The 12,174-nt window shown below is 32.9% G+C and overlaps 1 protein-coding gene and 1 long non-coding RNA gene across 10 annotated transcripts in view; one reads left to right on the forward strand and one right to left on the reverse strand.

Moving 5' to 3' along the window:
* The window catches only part of Myo81F (Myosin 81F), a 2,624,640-nt gene that overhangs the window by 1,040,892 nt on the left and 1,571,574 nt on the right, over positions 1-12,174 (reverse strand). The window lies entirely within an intron of this gene.
* On the forward strand, positions 2,094-4,504 carry LOC139353229 (uncharacterized). Its single transcript, XR_011604399.1, has 3 exons — positions 2,094-3,747; positions 3,827-3,883; positions 3,949-4,504. It is a non-coding gene; the product is annotated as an uncharacterized lncRNA (long non-coding RNA).

Raw genomic sequence — 12,174 nt, forward strand, 5'->3', positions numbered from 1 at the left:
ATAAAAATGATAACTCAAATGGAGTATATACATAACTCAATAAAAGAGTTTGTTGATAAATTGGAAAATTTTAACAAATTCATACACCAACATTTAAAAAAACCTCCACCAATCATTCGTTCTGATCAGACACAAATAGATGGAATAATACTTCGGAAAAGTCCATTTCCACATCGTGAAAACGAAGAAGTTTTAACAATTAATGTGGATCATACATAAATATACCACTCTTTCATTATTTATTTTATAATTAAAATGTCAGTTGATAAGTTTGGTTGTTTTTTAAATGAGAAAGAGTACTCAAGAGATATAACAAAAGGTCTAGAAAAATTTCAAAGTATACTTAATGATTATGATGGACATTTAAATGTTCAGAGGAAACGATTTAAAAATTCCCTACCCCCCATTCATGAAAATGATATTGCAACAAAGATTTATATTGATGATGAAATAAGTAAAGTAGTACAGAATACATCTAATGAAATTTCTAAGCAACCGCAGAAACAACAAATCTTTAGATTAAGACCTCGAATCAATAATATTGAGGGAAAAGTGAGTGAAATTTCTAAAAAATTGGAATTTCTCATGAAAACTTTTAATAAGGTAGTGGAGGATATAAATGAAATAGAAAGTAACATTTTCAATTATATAATTGCACCAACCTCAGTTTTAAAAGGTGAAACTGAATCTTTAGAGAAGAAACCATTTATACCAGATAAAATAAAGCTATGAGTAAACGAGATATTGTAAATGAGTTACATCGCCCATCATTCAAGAATTTCCCAAGACGTAGAGTTATAGTAAAGGGTATTAATGATTTATGGCAGGCTGATTTGGTTGAAATGGGGGCATATGCATCATCAAATAAGGGGTATAGGTATTTGTTAACAGTAATAGATACATTTTCTAAATATGGATGGGGTGCAGCAATAAAATCAAAAAATGCAGATGAAGTTACAAAAGCAATGGAAAAAATAATGAAATCTGGTCGTGGAGTACCAAAGAATTTACAAACAGATAATGGAAATGAATTCTATAATAAACAATTTAGAGAATTGATGAAAAGATATGAAATTAATCATTACTCAACATTTAGTACTCTTAAAGCATCTATTGTGGAACGTTTTAATAGAACAATAAAAGAACTTATGTGGCGTCAGTTTAGTTTTAATGGAAAATATACTTGGCTTCAAGTATACAAAGAGTTGATTAATAATTATAATAACAGGAAGAATAGAACGATTAAAATGAAGCCTATTGACGTCAATGCTAAAAATGAAAAACAGATTTTGATGAGATCATACAATCATCTAAAAATATTTACAAATGGGGACTTTAAAGAGGGGGATCATGTACGAATAAGTAAATATAAACATATCTTTGAAAAAGGCTATACCCCAAACTGGACAACGGAAATTTTTCGAATTCGGAAAGTACAAAATACATCCCCCACCACATATTTACTTGAGGACTTGAAGGGTGATCCAGTACAAGGTGGTTTCTATAAACAAGAAATTAAAAAAACAAAATTCCCTAATACTTATCTTGTTGAAAAGATTGTGAAACAAAAAGGTGATTATGTGCTTGTGCGTTGGCTAGGCTTTTCAAAATCAGAAGATAGTTGGATTCATAAAAACGAAATTCTATAAAGAACAAGTGGAAGCATAGAACAATTAAAATGTAGGCATTGACGTCAATGCGTGTTTCTTCTTCACAAGCACGCAATTCCTATTTATAAACGGAACGGAACTTGATTATGAGCTTGTGCGTTGGCTAGACTAAAAGAGTATATACAGATAAGAATTTTGGGTGGAACTTGATTATGTGCTTGTGCGTTGGGTAGGCCTTTCAAAATCAGAAGATAGTTGGATTCATAAATACGAAATTCTATAAAGAACAATAAAAATGTAGACATTGACGTCAATGCGTGAAATAAATTATGTTTCTTCACAATCACGCAATTCCTATTTATAAAGTGTGAAGAAAAGCATGTACAGATAAAAATTTGAACAGAACGTTACGTATTTATATATACAAATCTGGAGGGTATAAAGGCGGAAGAATTTCAAAAAGTTTTCAGTTTCCATCTATTCGTTCACGCAACTCAATTTCGAATCGTTTGCTTATTCATTCATTCGTTCGTTTGTTCGATTGTCAAAAAAAACAAAATCAAAATTAAAATGACGGTTTTTATAATATTTTTTGTGATACTTTCCCTCTTTAATCCGATGGTGAAAATGGTACCACTCCCCAATGAAATGACTTTAATTGAAAACCCATCGACTTCCAATAATTCGATTGGGTTATTTATCAATGTTCCAAAACTAAAAAAAATCATTAAAATTGACTTAAAATTTGAGATCCTAGAGGACAGTCATATTTTTATGGATCTCATAAACAAGACAAGTGATGAAAGTGAGATACCAAACTTAAAAAGTGAACTCGATACAAAAATATTTAATGCTATTAATGGTAGCATTAATGAAAAAGACTTAACAACAAGTACAAGTGCAAGTACAGTTGAAGAAGAAACAACTAGATCAACATCTACTACAACTACATCTACCTCAACTACAACAAGTGCAACTACACCTACAATGAGAAGGGGAATTCTGGAGGAGGAGGAGAAGGAAGAAACAACAACTACAACAGCAGCAACTACATTAAAAAAAGAACTTCTGGAAGAAGATACAACAAAAACAGCTACATCAACAACTACAACCCCAACCAATCGATCAATTTGATTTTAATAGCGAAAATGAAAGTGTTGATCACATAGAAAATAAAACCATAGGAGAAGAAAAATCAGAAAAAATTGATATGGGTATAATTGATAGTGAGAGAGAATTTGAAAACGTAAGTCGAGCACCAACATTTAGTAATACGTCACAAGAATTAGTGTTGGGGATCAGTGATAGTGATACAGAATTTGAAAGTGTAAGTCGGGTTCCAATAAAAAGGAACACTACTCATAAATTAAAAAGCACTGAAAACATACACAACTCTCAAATCGAATTCACAAAGAGAGGTATAATTGAGAATTTTAAGCAAAAATTAGTTGAAAATGAAAGGAGAATAGGAGGGCATATGGATTTGGGAAGAAGGGGTCTAAACAGATTCTTTACCATCCAATACAAAACTGCTACAGTAGGAGTTAAATGTCATTACAATAATATATATAGAAGAACACATTCTAGGCGAAGTTTAAGTAAATCTAAGCGTATGAATTTAAAATATTTATCTAATCGCCACCGCCACCAAAAATCTAAACGCAATACTAATACCCCCTAAGCAACTTTAATAATAAATTGTTTTGAATTTGCAGAAGTTTTATCCCAAACAGTAATTAATGCAGAGAGACGAAAAGATAGGATTGTCTATGAAAAAATATCAAAGGATGCTGATCTTCTCTCCAAACAAGAGAGTAAAAGAGAAGAGATAGAAGAAGAAGAAACAGGTTATCTTAGTGATGGTCCACAAATCCATGAAATTGAAATAGAGGAAGCAGAAAGAATTAATGGGATATATTTAAGAAAGAGAAATTTAGCAGCTCAAATGATGGTTGAATATTTAAATAAAAAAGAAAGTCAGATGAGCACAGATAAAATATCAATTAACGATATTAACGATTTCAAAATAACTAATAGTGATATTATATCATAATCTGATTGAGTAGGGAAATATGTTTGTTTTTACAGAATATAAAAATAGAAGATGAAAATAATAATTCGAGTAAATTAAAAAAAGGTGAGTTTAATATATATATATATATATATATATATATAATTTTATATACTAATATATATATATATATATATATTTTCAGAACTCCAAAACATAAATAAAAAAGTTGAAAATAATATTTCGGATGGAGCTCAAAAAGGTTGGTTAAATACATATAAAATAATATTTGTATATATATATATAGTAAAATATTTATATTTTCAGAACTCCAAAACATTAATAAAAAAGAGGATGGCAAATTTTCTCATAATTTGTATGGTGATGACGATGATGATGATGATGACCATGATACAATCCTTTATGATGATGAAATCCGGAACCATGTATTCCAAGATCATCTAGTGAGGATGAAACTATTCTTGTTGAGGGTGGTATAGATAACTATGTTCAAACTATACCGTTTAATTTAGATGAAGATAATGATAAATACATTACATCAATTCCTTTAAGTAATGATGACAATAAAGTATATAGATTACAGGGTGGTATAGATAACTATAAACAAACTGTACCACTAAATATAGAAGAAAGTAAGCAAATTGAATGTAATTCAAAGAAAATATTGTAATTCTTCTGTTAAATTCAAATTTTCATGTTCTGTTAATTCTCATAAATTTTAACATTACCCTGTAAGTAAAAGCGATGTTTGTTCTGTTAAATAAAAATTTTATAATAATAATATTGTGAATTGTAATATTTGGTTTATACATTACCTTACATTTTACCCTTTAAATAAAAAAGCGTTGTTTGTTCTGTCTTATTTACAATTATAGAGTACATTTATTCATTTTTTTTATCATTTAGTAAACTTAATTCTAATTCTGTACAAAACATTTCAAATTCACATTCATATATATTTTTGTGAAATTTTTCTATTTCATTCTCTTGATAATTATTTCTATTAGAACAATTCTCTATTTCTTTTATTCTTTATTCATAAACATAAATATTTGAATCCATTTCATTAAGTTTATTTTCTAATCTTTTTTCATCTATTTTATAATGGCCATATTGTAGTGTATTAATTTTATTGTCTTGTATAAGAACCTTTGTGTCTTTATGACTGAGAACTACTTTTTTACATTTCATTGTTGTTAAAAGATGATTTTTAGATCTAATCATTGACATAGAGCCTACCACTTCCTCTTCCGAAAACAAACATTTTTTAAAACTATTAAAAGTTAATTGATCTATTGCACTTCTTTTAACACCCTTTGATTTTTTCACTGTTTTTTCAGAGCTGTCATTACTATTAGATGTTTTAAAGGCATACATTTTTGATCTCAAACCAACAAATTCAGTCATAGGACTTCCATTGAGTTCATCTTTAAAAAAACCCAACCTTTTTTTATTAGCTTTAGGAAAATTATAGAGATTAAGTAATTCATCAGAATAATCTGATGTATCAAACTTCATCTCAACATCATTCTGAATATCTTTATAAAAATCTTCAGTGTTAATGGTATATATAAAAGAATCTGTATCCATATAATTTAATTGAACATTTTCATTGTATTTAGGTTTAATATAATTATAATGAAAATCATACATTTTCCATTTCGATAAATCTAATACAGCAAAACCTAAATATAAAGGTTTGTTGTACAACACATTTAATCTTTTCATTTGAAAGGTAAGGAAGTTTTCTGAAAACTGTTTGACACTATGGAAGTTTGACTTTGAAATAAGAGATCTACCACAATGCCTTTTTGGACCAGAAGAATCGGATGGTGAAGCACTTTCCCATTCAGTAATTAATTTAATATTAACGCGCTTATCGACATTTTCCATCGTTTTACCGTAGACAGCATTATTTAAAAGTTTAAAAAAATCTTTTTCAAATGTATTTTTTGCATTAGTTCTATGGAATGTATTCAAATCAATATATGTTTTTAGCCAAGGTTTCTGAAAGAAGCGAAGACCTCTATGAATTTTTGTTAGAATTAATCCATTTTCTATACACTGTTGAAGATTTTTATAATGAATTATATATTTTTCTTTATCCCTTAAATCAGCAATTAATTTTTTTATTTTGTCTGATTTTGTTGGTAACTGATTATTACAACAAAATGGAAGGTCATTATGTTTATCGTGCAATTTTAAAGGATATTTTAAATCTACCTCAAAAATGTATCCATATTCACTATCATCTGCAATCTCAGCAATGTTTATACTATCAAGTTCCCCCCTTGAAATCCATTCAAAACCTCCATATGGTAAAGATTGTGACATAGCCCAACCATATAAATTATTTGCATCCAAATAAATCAAATATGATGATTTTTGAGTACTATCAAAATTCTCAACATATTTATTATTTGCTTTAGCATATCTACATGTACATTGAACTAAGCCACCACGAATACCACTTTGAATAAATTTATACTGATCTATATCAGTTAATAAATCTAATTCAATTTTAGTACATTTTAACATAGCTTCCCATGATAATCCTGGTGTAGTGAAAAAATGTGCTGGATCAAGTGAATAAATTTTACTACAAAGTCTTCGAAAGTTTTCAAAGACATCAGACATTAATAAAACATCTGTTTTTAAATATAATTCTAAATAATCTTTAAGATTATTACAAGAAAACTCATTCCATACCTTTTGTGCGTGAGTATAATTTTCAACTGAACATTCATTTTCGGTTAAGGAACTATAGAAAGCTTCTCTAGGAGGTAATTTACTTTATTTTAATTTCTCAACTGAATCTAAATATTCATATGGAAATACACCCTTTCGTCGCATTAAGTTGAAATAATTTTCATTAGGGAAAAATGATCTTGTTATTGTATATACATTTGTTCACTATCTAGATTTGAAGCTAATGTATCTAATGCAGAAGGCATAAATCGAAACGAATCTAGAAAACGGATTTCAAAGTTATCACCATTACTTAAAGTTATAATTTTTGAAATTGATATATATTGTTCCGTATTTAATGGAATTACCTTTATTTCACCAGGTATGATTGCCAAATCTTTAATAAATAGATGGCAATCATACTTGGTGAAATTGTGGAAGAAAACAGGAATAAATTTTGGAACTTTATATTTTAAATTGCACTCATTATGTGCTGCCCCCCTAAATTTTCCTGTGAAGTGACAGTGATCCCTAACTCTGTCCAATAAAAGAGGAGTGTTGCATATATGACAATTATTAGATTTTTGGAAATCATCTTCTTCAACATCTGACATTATTATAGAAACAGGTTTTGAAATATAGTTTTCATATATAAAAGTTAAATTTTCTAATAGAGATAACAGGAAATTCATTCCCGAGTTGAATATAGTTTCTAAAACAAACTTATCTAAACTGTTATCATCTGCACACTTTATATAGTATGCATATGAAACAGGTCTATGTATATTTATAATATTTAAATTTAATGTTTCGTTTTTATTAATTGGTTGAAGGATGCATTCAAAGTCAGCGAAAACTGTGAATGGGACCATCACTTCCTTTTGAATATTTGTGTACCGTAAAGTGGCATCCTTCATGTTGGGTAAGCGTGAGACTTTTTTCCCACAGACTTCTGAATGCCGGTTGGCAGCATCTTCACTCAATGAGTAATTTAAGCAAATTTGACAGAACCATTTTTTTGATTTGTCTCTCGAAACTTGAGAGGAAACCAAACTAAAACAAGGAAGAACGCTATAGTCGAGTACCTCGACTATCAGATACCCGTTACTCAGCTAAATGGAGATATGCAAGCAGCAAAGCGAGATTAAAATGCGCCACCTACCGGCGGTAGACAGATTTAAGCGTTATAGGCGTTAGAGTGGGCGTGGCAAATTTATTTTTGGATAAATCGATAGGTATTGACGACACCAATACATTTCAGTTAAAATTTTTTATGTAGCATGCAAATTGTGGGCGTCACAGGTTTTCGCGGTTTGTGGGCGTTTAAGTGGGCGTGGCAAACTTTTTTTTAGGTCAATCGATAGGTATTGATGAGAACAATACATTTCAGTTAAAATTTTTTATCTAGCATCAAAATTTTTTCCATGTGCTCCTTATATTCATTTTCAATGTTCGAATAGGCACTAATTATTGTCATCTTACTTTGAAATGACTTTATTTCAATACATTCCTTTTCTTCCTTCAAAAGTCCGTACTCTCCAAAAAGTTCAAAATTTATTTTCACCGATGCATAACTTTCCAACAATGGATACAAGTGAGGTAGAAAAGCTTCTCCTGCTTCCTCCATAAATTGTGTTGGATAAATTACATTATTGTTGGTGTTTTCATATAAGTAGTGAACAATCCTTCCTTGAAATCCAGAACTGATTTTTTTTATCCATGAATCCACTGGTTCAACAACATTCTTCTTGTGTTGCTCCGTTCGCAGATGATGAGCCCACGAAATGTTACCCGATAGGGTAATGTTGCACTTTCCACAATACTTATTCCTATTTTTTTGTTTTGATTTTTTTCTATTTTTGTAAGTATTGTATTGTTACTTGTACTTTTCACTTTGTTATACTTTACTTTTACTGTAAAGTATTTTATGTTTTATCAATTTGATAAGTTTACACAACACAAATCTGGGTAGTTCACAGTTCACACAACTTTACTTTACACTTGGTAAAGTATTTTAATTTTTATCAATTTGATAATCTCGCACAAATCGAATTCGGATGAAACGTAAGTTAACACAACTTTACTTTAGCTTTGAATTACCGGAGGGTTCACACGACGATTCTAGATGGTTCGCTCAACTCAAATAGTTTTCTAAAACTGAACTACTTTCCACATTTCTCCTTAACACATACATTTTTTGAAAACTTAGAAGGTAACCGTTTTCTCTTTCTATAAGCGCATGAGAATAAATTTTCAAATATGATTAAAGAAAAACGTATTTGACTAAACAAACGATCTCATTTGTTTTTGTGTATAAATGTGTATATTCTGTTAGGAACCACCACCACAAGCACCGCCACCACCACCATCCCCCTTACACTCCTACGCTTACTTTCCCATCTAATGCTCGCTAAAGAGGGGAGAGAATACCGAACTCACGCTTGTTTCACACAACAAAAGTATGCGGTCTAATATCTCTCAAACCAACACCTTTTGACCACAAGACCGTAGCCAGGTGTCACCTACAACCCTAATTGAATCAACAAAACGCCCACGCATAACAAAACAACTTCCCTTCCTCCTCCTCCTCCGCCTAAATATAGTTTTACAAATTCATACGCATGACAAAACACCCCTTGTAAAACGAATAGTTTTCTAAAACTGAACTACTTTCCACATTTCTCCTTAACACATACATTTTTTGAAAACTTAGAAGGTAACCGTTTTCTATCTCATGTAAGCGCATGAGAAAAAATTTTCAAATATGATTAAAGAAAAACGTATTTGACTAAACAAACGATCCCATTTGGTTTTGTTCTGTTAGGAACCACCACCACAGTCACCATTTTGACCACAAGACCGTAGGCAGGTTACACTAACAGGTGTCACCTACAACCATAATTGAATCAACAAAACGCCCACGCATAACAAAACAACGTTTTTGTTACACTCCCACGCTCACTTTCCCATCTAATGCTCGCTAAAGAGGGGGAGGTTACCGAACTCACGCTTGTTTCACACCACAAAAGTATGCGGTCTAATATCCCTCAAACCAACACCTTTTGACCACAAGACCGTAGGCAGGTTACACTAACAGGTGTCACCTACAACCCTAATTGAATCAACAAAACGCCCACGCATAATGCCTTCTAACCCAAGTTAGAAGCAACATAGTGACCTGTGTGCAACCATTGCACTCCACAAAATCCTACGCATGACAAGACACCTCCTATCACACACGCAAGCCAGGTGTCACCTACAACCCTAATTGACTCAACAAAACGCCCACGCATAACGCGTTCTAACCCAAGTTAGAAGCAACATAGTGACCTGTGTGCAACCATTGCACTCCACAAAATCCCACGCATGACAAAACACCCCTATCACACACGCACCTTTAGCGTGAGAAAAAGACAAGACAAAACAAGACATATCAAAACACCACTCTCTCACACTCCTACACACCACTTTCTAACCTCATTAAGTGACCTGTGTGCAACCATGCTCATCTAACTAGGGTCAGCAACACCCCCCTTTTTGACTTAATTATGCTAATTAGGTCATTAGAACACCTGTGTGCAACCATGCGTGACTAATTAGGGTCACCCCCACCTCCTTTTTAGACATGATTTATTACCTAGTGAGCCAGCTCCCGTATTAATCTACTACTATAATGAGGCAAAAAGGTCACGTGATCAGTATTGTCACATGGTGGTGTGGGGTTGGGGGGCAATTTAGTATACTCTTTATGGATATTATCGTGACATTTTTATGACATCTAAACCCCTTAAAATCAGATAATTTATGGATTATGCTAATTGTCCCAGAACCCGCATACATTAATGAAGAGGCGGGGGCCATTAATATGTTAATTAGTGAGAGGCGGGGGTCATTAATATGCTAATTAGTAAGGGGGCGGGGGCCATTAATATGCTAATTGTCCCAGAATCCGCGTTTCCCTACTACTTATGGCCGCACGTAGCAAAAGGAAAATCGAAGAAAAAAATGGCGAAGTAATTTTTAATTGCCGTCGTCGGATTTAATCGGACTAGGATTTTGGACAAATCGTACAGAAAGTCAAACGAATTATATTTTCGAGTGGTTGACTGCAGACCGGCAATTAATAAGACGAAAAGCTTAACTTATCTTATCCGGCTCGAAGGACCAAAATGTACGCCGGGGGGTAGCGGGGTACCGTGGTGGCGCTGGAGGAATGGCGTGGGAGGCGACGGCGGGAAAAAACTGGCGGCGTCGGCGGGCTGCTTCGCTGGGCTTCGGTAGCTTGCTGCTGGTGCTGCGGAAGCTGTAGGGGAGAAACCACTCGAACGCGTTTGCCCTTTAATCGAAAATAAGAACTCGAGAAAAAAGTGAACTTCGAAAGTAGGCGGGGGTACGACCGCGGTTTATTCAGGTGAACTCCAGAAATCGAACTAACTTAGTCTAAGCTCCGCTCTGCGCTCCAAAGCGCAGCGGAGACTTCATGGAGGGACCTAGGAACAGCGCAGGAGAGCGGGAGCGCGAGAGAGCGGGAGAGCGGGAGAGCGGTAGAGCGGTAGAGCGGTGCAGCTGGTGCAGCTGGATAGCGGGGCCAGTCCAGATTCGCCGGACAGTGACATAGGTAAAAAGAATCTATATTTTTATGACGCCCCATACAGAAATATGAACGAATGTTGTTTTGTTTTTCACAAGCAAAAATTATAATAGAGTTTTCTTTAGCCTTAGCGGGTGGTAAAACTTTATCATTTTGTGAGAACGTATAATATCCCATTCCCTTTATCGGTTTAATTAGTTTCTCTAAATACTCATACTTTGGTTGCCATAAACTCTTTGAGAATACATATATATTCTCAAATTTTAGCCCGTTTGGACTTTCAATAAGGCTGAGCATAACATTTGTTTTTTCACAGTTTGAGGGACCGACAACCAATGCTCTTATTGTATTGGGTAATAAAGAACTATGTCGTGGAACTGAATTTGTTAATGAATGATCACCACCCTCGATATTTCTAACAGAGATTTTTTGTTTTTGACGTATTAAACGCATATTCACGTGTGTAATGTACTTCATTCGATGAGAAATGCTCCTTGATTAAACATTATATAAAATGGGTAAAAGTTTTTATAATTGTTGCAGTCAGAGTTCAAACTTGAAACGAGGTAGTGGTATTATCAACAAAATAATTAACACACTTCCATTTGAAGTACATGTTCCTGGTTATAATTTTTGTGGACCTGGAACAAAGCTAAAACAAAGGTTGGAGCGCGGTGATCGTGGGATAAATCAATTGGATGAGGCTTGTAGAGTACATGATATTGCATATTCACAATATAAGGATCTAGCTGATCGACATAAGGCTGACGCAGTACTAATAAATAAAGCGTGGGAACGTGTTGGTTCAAAAGATAGTAGTATTGCAGAGAAAACAGCAGCATACTTGATTACAAATATTATGAAAACAAAAATGAAATTCGGAATGGGTGTGAAAAAGGGAACAAAGAGAAAGTGTAAGAAAAGGAAATCAAAGGTAAAGAGTTTTTCAAATGTTATCCAAACAGGAATACGGGCATTGAAAACTCGGAAGGCACTAGATCTAATGAGTGCGATTAAGGTTGCACGTAAAGCAGTCAATAAATCAATTGGTAGAAATAAAAAAAATATTAAGATTCCTCGAATTATTAATGTACCGAAAATTGGTGGTTTTTTACCTATTGTACCCATTTTGACTGCACTAAGTGCATTAGGAAGTCTCGCCTCTGGTAGTGCAGCCATTGCTAAAACTATCAATAATGCAAATATGGGGAAAAAACAATTAGAAGAGAGTAAACAACATAATAAGAAAATGG

Source organism: Drosophila suzukii, chromosome 3 (genome assembly GCF_043229965.1).
Source record: "Drosophila suzukii chromosome 3, CBGP_Dsuzu_IsoJpt1.0, whole genome shotgun sequence".
NCBI classification, from domain to species: domain Eukaryota; kingdom Metazoa; phylum Arthropoda; class Insecta; order Diptera; family Drosophilidae; genus Drosophila; species Drosophila suzukii.